This window comes from Sinohyriopsis cumingii, chromosome 14 (assembly GCF_028554795.1).
Source record: "Sinohyriopsis cumingii isolate HCF-2022 chromosome 14, ASM2855479v2, whole genome shotgun sequence".
Lineage (NCBI taxonomy): Eukaryota > Metazoa > Mollusca > Bivalvia > Unionida > Unionidae > Sinohyriopsis > Sinohyriopsis cumingii.
In genome coordinates, this window is record NC_142974.1 from 23,700,071 (window position 1) to 23,710,141 (window position 10,071).

Consider the following 10,071-nt stretch of genomic DNA (forward strand, 5'->3'; position numbering starts at 1 on the left):
CAAGATACAATGCCATTAGCTTTGGACACGAAAAGAAACCTGGTCAATGTTCATCACAAGCTGTTGGAATTGCCTGCCAAACTGTTACAGAGAAGCAATACATTGTGGGGACTACAGTAGAAAACAAGCTGTGTTGGACTGGAGCATGGCTGAAGGGGAAAGGTTTTGATATGCAATATCCAGGAGGCCATGTTGACTGCACAGCAATTCTGTCACCAGTTGCACCACATTCAGAGTATGAAATGGCAAGAGAAATGGGAAACAAGTTTGTGCTGCAAGATATTCTTATCAGACATCTAACAACAGATGGAGATGCGCAGGCTGCTGCTGGCTTCCAAAATGCTTACACCATTCTGTATCCAATGTGGAAAGTAGAAAGACTCTCGGATCCCATCAATTTGGGTCGTTTGCAGTTCAAACGGTGTAATTCTGCAATATTTAGTGAAAACATGTTTCCGGAATAAGATCAAGAGAAGGAAAAAGGCTCAAACAGAAAATTGTCAGCCTAGCACGTTGCAGTTTAGTCTTCAAGCAAATGATGGAGGACAATAGTGGTGATGTTACAAAAATTAAATGTCAACTTCCTCAAGTACTGGATGCCACTCTGCACTGTTATTCAGGGGACTGCTCAAAATGATGGCATTAATCAAAGGTATGTGGGGGAGGAAGTACTAACAGCTGGTGGATGCGATCAGTATACCTGGGTCCTCATCAAGTGACTCATCTCAACATGACAGAAAATGATAATAATATCCTGCTAGAAGTTCTGAAAATAAAACTCTCCTGTGATGTTGTAGAAAGACTGCGACTGAACACAAACACACAGAAATGTGAGGCGGTGAACAGATCAATCAGTGTTTCATTACCTAAAAATGTGAACTATTCCAGAAACTTTGAGGCAAGAGTGCATTGAACAATACACATATTCAATAACGGCCTGGGATCATCAATGAAAATAAAAGTGACACACTTCGGAGGTAAACTTTCAACAAGGACTCTGAGATCACTGGAAACAATGGATAAAAACTGCACTTACCATCAGTTGTATCAAACGCATCCACAAACCAGGAAACGTATTCTAGCAAGACGAGGAAATATGATACAGGCCCAGCTGAGGTACAGGGCACAGCAAGGCAATAGGAAGTCTGACTACTGCAAAAGACTGCTAGACACCAAGGGTGATCACTCCTATGCAAAGGTTTAGCAGGAGCCAATGGGCACTGCAGACAGAAAAAGTTATCTTAATTCCATGTGCAAAATGAAAGTGTTCAAAGACACCATGAAGAACACATTGTACAGAAGGGAAAACTGTAGTGGGGAAATCCGTAGGTAACACAACGCATGTTATGTGCAATTGTGTTACTTACTACCACCTGATGAGATCTCTGGAGAGGTCGAAACAGTTTTCTCTGAATAAGAAGACACAAATAAAGAAATTAAAAAGCAAAATAAATAAAGATTAAAAAAAAATTACAATAACATGACATGACAAGAAATGACTTACTAGACTAGCTGAATGAATGAATGAATCAATCAATCTATGAATCAATTAATGAATGAATGAAATGAAGGAAGGAAGGAAGGGAGGGAGGAATGTATTTAAGAAAGCACTGTCATACCAGCATGGTCTACTAAAATAAAGACCACACTCTTTCCTTTCTCCTTCTTACTCAACACATCCATCCATCCATCCATCCTTCCTTCCATGCCAGACATAAATTGATATGGATGTGGGTGGGTGTAAAGGATATATCATGATACCTGAATTCATTCCATATTACAATTTCAACTTTTTATCATGCAGTCTGGATAGTCAACATGGTCAATGCAATGACCATAACCTTTGCAATACTGCCTATTATTGTTAACAGAATGACGCTCTAAAATCAGATGATCCACATTCACACACAAACTATTATGGCATAAATGGGCTGCATCTAGCTCCTTTGGTATAGCCAGACTTCTCAACTTCACCATCAGTGCCAGTCTGTGAACATGTTTTTCCTTCCATTTGTTTGTCACGGAATCCTTATATGACAATAGGCCATATAATCCATTGGCTGTTACATTTCCTGTCCATATTTTGCAAACACTATTATGTGCTATTACAGAATTTAATGAGATTTTCGCGAACTGGCTTTGAAAAAAAATACTCCATTGCAACTTCTGTATGGTGTAGGAATACATTGCTGCTAATAATAATGAGTGTCATCTCCAACAGATACCATTTCTGTGAATTCATAGGAAAAAATGTATTTTTAAATTTTTTAATTTTTAAATTAACTGTATAAAATATTTGATTAAATTTTTTAAAATTTTAATTATATTTTCTGATTGCTACAGTCAATATACACATGGTGTGAAAATCTCACGTGTCTATCATTAATAACAAAATTTGTACAGCAATTTAAATGACAGGACATAGAAAACAATTAAATTTACTATATGTTCTCTACATTTGTTTCTCAGTGCTGACCTTTCCACTGTGTGACAATCAATACAAATCATATGTTAATCTAAAATATCTTCAAAGATGACTTCACGGTGAAGTTCTCGTCAAAGGTTGACCTGCTCTTTTTGAGATCCTGGACTGTCAACATAGCAGTATGTAAACATAACACAGATTTCACTTCCGGATCATCACCAAGGCCTTATTACTCACTGTGCACTGTCGCCGAAATACACACAGACAACAACACCCTGAGCTCATATTATCAAGAATAAATAGTTACCTTTAAATCCCTACCAAAAACGTTTAAATAAAACTCTTCTATCACCACCAAAATGAGAAAGGGAAAAATGTTCTAGAAATAGACTAGAACGACATTCGTGGATACTGAACTGGAAGCATTAATTGTGACCCGATTCCTGATGGAATGAAACTTCCGGTTCATGTTCAATGCCTGTGATCAGGTTTGCAACGCAGGGACGTGCAGAGGATCCGCACAAGCAGCTCATGCAAGCTACAGTTCTGAGTTTGCCCCGAGAAAAGAAAAATCTCTGTGTGTATGACAACCACTTAATAATGCGAGCAGACTCACTAATAATTTGGTCTGCATTCAAGTGCAAACTCATAGGTGACAATCGTGGTCTGTATCTGCGCACCGATGTGCCGTTGATCGATAATTTGTTTGAAAAAGTTCGGGATACTGCCATGCATCGGTACAATCACGATACTGCACATTACGTTTGATCATCGGGAAAGGCTTGTGGTGCTTTTTGTCCAAAACTAAAATCTAGTTGGAATTTTTCACCGATATCGATATGCATCTCGTTATTCAGAAAGCACATCGTGCCCGTAATTATCTGGTGAACCACATACATGTTCGTTTAAGAAACCCAAACGTGAAAGAGTATGACCCCACGTCCAAAGAGTGATATAATGTAACTCGATGCTAAATAACCTAGGCGGAAGAATTGGTAATGATGCAGCCGTTGCCTGCTTGTTAGTTTCATTAAACTGACCCACCACACACTGAAGTGCAAAGACACTTGTGCGATTCCAGCATCAACAGTGACCTCGGATACTTCGCTAAAATGGGTCTGTACTATTATGAATATAAACATGAGCACACAACTATGTTTCCGTATCAAGTCTTAGGGTGAAAACTAAATATGTACTGCAAGTATGAAGCCTCCAGCTCTATCTGCGATAGGGTATACGCGCAATGAAGATCCACTGAGTGCATGAAGTGTTCCAGAACTCTTGGATGGCTCCGTATTTCCAGATGAAAACAACAATTTGTTTGAGGAGGAACGTTTCAAGCTTATGAACAAAACTGTGCTAGGAAAAATATCATAGAGAATCTGCCCAAATGAATTCGGGTCGACCTTGTCCGCGATAATGGACAAGAGAGGCTTCTAAGGCTTACCGCTGACCCGGCCATGGAATCCAGAAAGATCTTTGATGGTGGAATTGTTGCTGATCAAGTCACCAAAAGAAACCGAAACTAACTCTGACAAAACTAATATTCGCTAGCTTGTCCGCGTTGGACTTACCGAAGCTGATCATGTACGAGTTTTTCAATGACAAGATTAAGCCGTTATACTAGGATCTGGTCAAGATGCTGAGTAGATACAATGACTTGCACATCACAACTTATGATGTATACACGAACATGGCACAACCAGGTTTGGTCGAGCAATCTTATACCAGCAAGTATCCGAAAGATCGTATATAGTTTAGAAACAACAATATAAAGGTTCCTGCAAAGTTCAAAGACAAATTCTTGGGTAAACCATTACAAGGGTATGTGTGACTGTGTCCTAAAATGTACTCGATTTAGTCGGACCACAAGCATCTGCAAATAAAAAGAGAGAAAAATGAGTCTTACCGGTTATTGTACAGAAATATCACAAGGACGAAATATACGTGAAATGTCGTTCAGACATGAATTCCTACACACCGCATGTATAATACGATGCTAAAATCATGTGACTTTATCCCCACTTAATCCCAAGCGATGAATAATCCCCGATGCAATCAATATTTTCGTCTTTAGCCATCATGCTATTGTGAATGCCACGTCTATCAATACACTAACGTGCTAAAACAGTTGCTGTTGACAAATATTTGCTGGAACAACTTACAATTCCTCTCCTACAAATGTTCGGCTCGGATTCTTTAGTATACCCAAACGATAGCATGTTGATTTCTTGGAGTATCAATCCGTTGAGTTTGTCAACAACGATAAGACTGAGTTGTTTTTACAGTTCATATTATTCCATCGTTCAAAAGGAAATTGAAACAATACTTGCAGATGCTGACATAGCCAAGACAAGTATCGGACTTGCTAGATACTGGAATGATTACCTGAAAACTGCTGGCCCAACAGCGATGCTTGTCTAAGACGCAGCACATAATGCAGATGATAGACCTTAGTGCATTTGAGTCAATCCTTGCTGTTCACACCGCCAAGGTGGCAATCGAGAATAAAGTAATTTGCATAGATGAGTTCGAGACCGTGATGGCGGGATAGAAAATCACCGACAACTCCGTGCACATATAAGAACACGTGAACCTGACTGATGTGTGCATGCAACGTACGCAGTCTCAAAAGCATAGTAATCTTTCCATAGGTTGTAAATATGATAAGTAGTATTTGCCTGGTCAGTTTTGGCATTTTTTCCTTTAATGGCTCTGATACACGTTATAAACTCTATCCCCCATAACCGGTCACTTTTGTGGATCATTAATGCTATTCATCTATAGGTTGTAAACAGCATACAGGTCCCTTGCCACGTGACAAAAGAGGCTGTTACATATATCAGCGGGCCCAATATTGCAGAACAATGCAAAACGGCCAACATAACACCACCTTATCTAAAATCTTGCCAAAGTCTTTATGGATTTCAGTAGCATGGCATGGCATTGTCATTTGCCAGGAAATATATTCAGCGCTGAAATTACCAGATTACCTCCAGCTGAAGTAACAAACAGCGAATAAAATCAATAGACTGAAGCCAATCATTACTCTAAGGGTTGTGTGAGTTTGAATAGAAACCTCGATGATGTGTAATGAATACGAAGTGCCATATTACCTATTTGTTGTACGACACAAAAGACGCTCGTACTTGGCACAGATGTTTACATTTTGTATAAATTATTCCATACAGTTGTAGAGATTACATATAATGAAGATGAAATTTTTATTGCAAGTTATTAAATAGGAAATATGAACGCGCACAAATTAATGATTAATATCACCTTTATCGTTGGATTCATCATATAATCATCATTGTAGTCGCAATCAGAATCATCTAATCATTAATAATAATATTAATAATAATAATATTAATAATAATATGATAAATGTAGTAGTAGTGGTAGTAATAGTAGTATCCATTGTTACCGACAAGAGAACAACAACAAATGATAAATGTTTAAAAGAAACAAAGAATCTACACAGTACTCATCAACAGGCTAAACAAGTATCCATCCTTCTGTTATCCATCCTTTCGTTATCCATCCTTTCGTTATCCACGCCTATGTTCCAGTAGTTCAGTGAAGACAACCTTACGTACAACGCAAACAATACGTTAGCTTTAGGAACAACAATTACAACTTAAAGGGAAAGAAAAAAGAAAAAAAAAAACATGCAACAAAATAATATAAAGGCAAGTCTACTAGATCCGTAACATTTGTCATTTTTATAGACTTTGTCCATCCGTTGCCATTTGCCTACTTTATTTCATTTCTCCCATTTTGTGTTATCGATTGCACTTTTCAGCCATACCGAACTATGTCTACCATTAAACATTAAGTATTTCTTCTCTCTATCATAATGTTTTCCTTTCTTTCATCCACAATTGTGTCTCTCTCAGTAGCAGAGCCACCGTCATGATCAAACAAATCAAATCATCAATCAGTACCCCCATGACGCCGTAAACAATTGTTCCAGTATAGTTGTAAAAGCATTTACAATAAAGTTTAAAACAAGAAGCAGATAACAAAAGATCGACATAACCACAGTAATGTGTATAATAACGAAGAAACAGCATAGAGCTGTTTTTGTACGTGCTTCCTCTTAACGTTTAAAATGTATTTTAAGGGCGATGATATTTGGTGTCCATGCCATGGTAAAACAAACAAAGCGCTTCTTTCAATCACGATGTTTTCACACATTTTCTTGAACTTTTCACCCTTGCCAATCCATTCATTGATTTTTGTTATTTACATTCTCACCTTAAACATGGTGATTAATCTATCGGTTTTTACCCTTTGTAACAATGAATGGATCGGATCTACTTTCAAATATTTTCTTTAAAACAGCGTGTTAATCGTAGAAAGGATACAAAGAGCTTGTGATGTAATTCATATTGAATGCAATCCTCTATTGTGAAACATTTCACGAGGGTAAGATAAAGTACAATTTGTACAATATTACCTGTACGAGCTGAAAACCATTAATTCTACGCAGAGATATGATACAATCAACAACAATATGTATGTATGTATGTATGTATGTATGTATGTATGCATGTATGTATGTATGTTGGTAGGTAGGTAGGTAGGTAGGTAGGTATGCATGCATACATGGATGAATGTATGTATGTAGATACATACATACATACATACATACATAACTATGTCTAGATATCAATGTATTCGTTTCATATCTTTGAACGGCGCAAATGGAAAACACGCACTTTGTGCTCAGCATGTTTTCCATCTGCAAGTTTAAATATATTGGCATCACTTTAATCTTACTTTCAATCCTTTCGGGACACACTGATTTTGAATACAGTAATGTGAATGAGCTCACATCATGTCCATAACGTCATATTGTATAACAGTCACGAGGCTCTATGACAGCATCGATCAGGTTTCCCAAATGGTGTATCCGTTTTTTCTTAACGTAGGGAAATTAAATGGATATATTTCGATATACGTGCTTTAGGAATGCAAGTAATTTAAGATAGAACAAATTCTTTATATTATTTGCTTTGGTCATGATTTCTATTCCATGACATGAAGTCTTAATTTTACGCTAAGGGCCGCTTGCCAATGAATCGTGCATATTTTGACACAAAAAGGCAGAACATGATTAGTAATATTTACGCGTTTGAGAACCTCGCAGGTGACAAGAACTGTTCTTGAGAGGGCCTGGAAATATAGGAAACAAGAACTGCACGTACAGTTGTTTGAATCGCTCGGTAGTGAAATCAGTTGCATGGAACAAGAAAGATTTTCTGGCGGCTCTGGTGCACTGTTCGATGGCACTGTGATTGTGAGTTTGCTTTTTGTTGTTTTGTGGTATTAAATTCGAGCTACTTAACATGGCAACTGAAGTTAAAAGATTACATGGAAGATGGCTTCGCACCTCGCTATAATTATTGCATTAAATAAGACATGTATTTGTTTTAATTTACTTATGTATGTGAAAGATATAGTACTTTATGAACAGATGCTGCTACTTACAGGATATAACTTGATGGTAGAATAGCGTATGCTTTAATATATTGAAATTCTCTTCCTAAGCGCGATCAAGCAGAGACGATCGTTCTTTTATGAACCAGACACGAGTTCAGTTTTCAGTCAAATATGATGGGATGGAAATCTCATAATCTCTCACACATGAACTACAATGACCAAATTGTAATGAGTGCCTGTCCATTAAGGATTGAAGAATATATACTTTTGTGTTTGATTGATAATACGAGAACAGGCTGACAGATCTACATCAACCCACCCACACGTTCCCTCCACATATCTAACTACGCAGAAAATTGGATAATGGTTGTGTCCTCAAATATTGGATGAGTGTATTACGGACTTTGGTGTCCATCGGATTCAAAATAGACAAAGGTGACACGGAAAATTCAGACAGCAATGTCCTCTACTGTGATGCACACTGGGTAATATTTTTTAATATAATCTTAAGAGCTGTTTCCGAAATAAGGTGTCTAGATTTTTAAAGTTTTAGTGTGTGTGTGTGTGATTAGGATTTTTAACGTAGCTTTAAAAAAACAAGTTCAGTCATATCGCTGCGATGTCTCTAGTTTGGTAGTTTAAAGTGATTTCTAGCACTGGGGAATCATGCCACAGACATGTAGTATGATGTCCCACCCAGTCACATTATCTTGACACCACGCCGACTAGTCCTAAAATTAACCTCTTAATGCCGAGGGCCAAGCGAGGCAGCTGTTAGTACCACCTTTTATGTCTTTGGTATGACTCGACCGGGGTTCGAGCCCACGACCGCCCAATTCCGAAGCGGACGCTCTAACCACTAGTCCACCGGAGAGGTAGTTGTATATTGAAGACCATGTGTAGCTTTAACTTGCACATGCATAAATTAGAAGTCATTTTGTTTTGCTGCTTTATGTATGAGTTAACCAGGTTAGAAATGGTTTGTGCGAGTTTAGCGTAGCATTTGAAAGTAATGTCATGAATATTTAAATGGAGCCAACCGCATAGCGTCCTTTTGGAGTTTTCGTTCTTGCTGGCATATAATAATTTTGCATAGTGGCCCCTGTCAAATTTCTTAATGCTACTCGACGTTTTCAAATAGTATTTTTTAATAAGTATTGGTTACTGCATTCTATGAGATAATACGAACGAGGTATTCTGAAAATTACAACATGACCTTGCGGACATTTTCATTATATGCTAATTTCGTTTCACTATTTAAGGCTTAATAATCAAAGACATTACAAGAAACAATGTAATTCAATTTATGATTTACTCCCAAAAAATTCACAACCGTAGATTCATCAATAAACAATAACAGTAATCATGCGCACATAACTCCGCCCAGCGACCTTTTAACTTAGTCGCGCACTGTTCATCAGTTTTAAAATGAATCATCGTTAGGGTCTACTTAAATCAAGTCAGTACAATAAGGATAATAAATTTCAACTCTAGAAATGTAGGCTACGCAAAATTCCATTACAGTTTCTGTGTGTATCAGGTTTTGCATGACGTGTCAGGTGGATTTGAAGACTTCACTAACAACGTACCATTTGAGGAAATATAATATGCGTAAAGGGATGTATATGTATCACCATTCTTATTACCAGCTAAAGGTAACATGTTGATGCCCGGTCACTTGTATCGCGTAGGTGGCGCGATACCAGCTATTATCTGTATCATACAGTGTGTCTTATATCGCCTGCCTAAAATTGTATCAAAATAGTTACACGGGAAAATTGAAAAGCAGCTGTTATGTTACTCTCCCTCTGAGCCTCTTAATACCAAAACATTCAGTTACATTTTGTCTCGAGTCTAGTATTTTGACAGCTTGTAAAATTGGAACGAATGTGATAGATATGCGGTAGCCCTTGACATCAAAATGCAATATTTTTAGACCCTAGACAGCACCTGGCATTCCCTTAGCCATTCTATTTACGAAACGATATGAATATTCTCCTAAATAACTGTTGCAATGATCAGAATGGTATTTCCAATTCTTGCGTCTCTCACCTTTGTTGCTGACATTGCAAATGTCGAGTTCATTCGCATGCTTCTTTGACCGTTTAGTTTCTGGCTCAGTGAAATCGTCCTCATCGTTAACTTTATCATATATACTTCAGTTCATTTGCAAACACATTTAATCAACCAAAACCTAA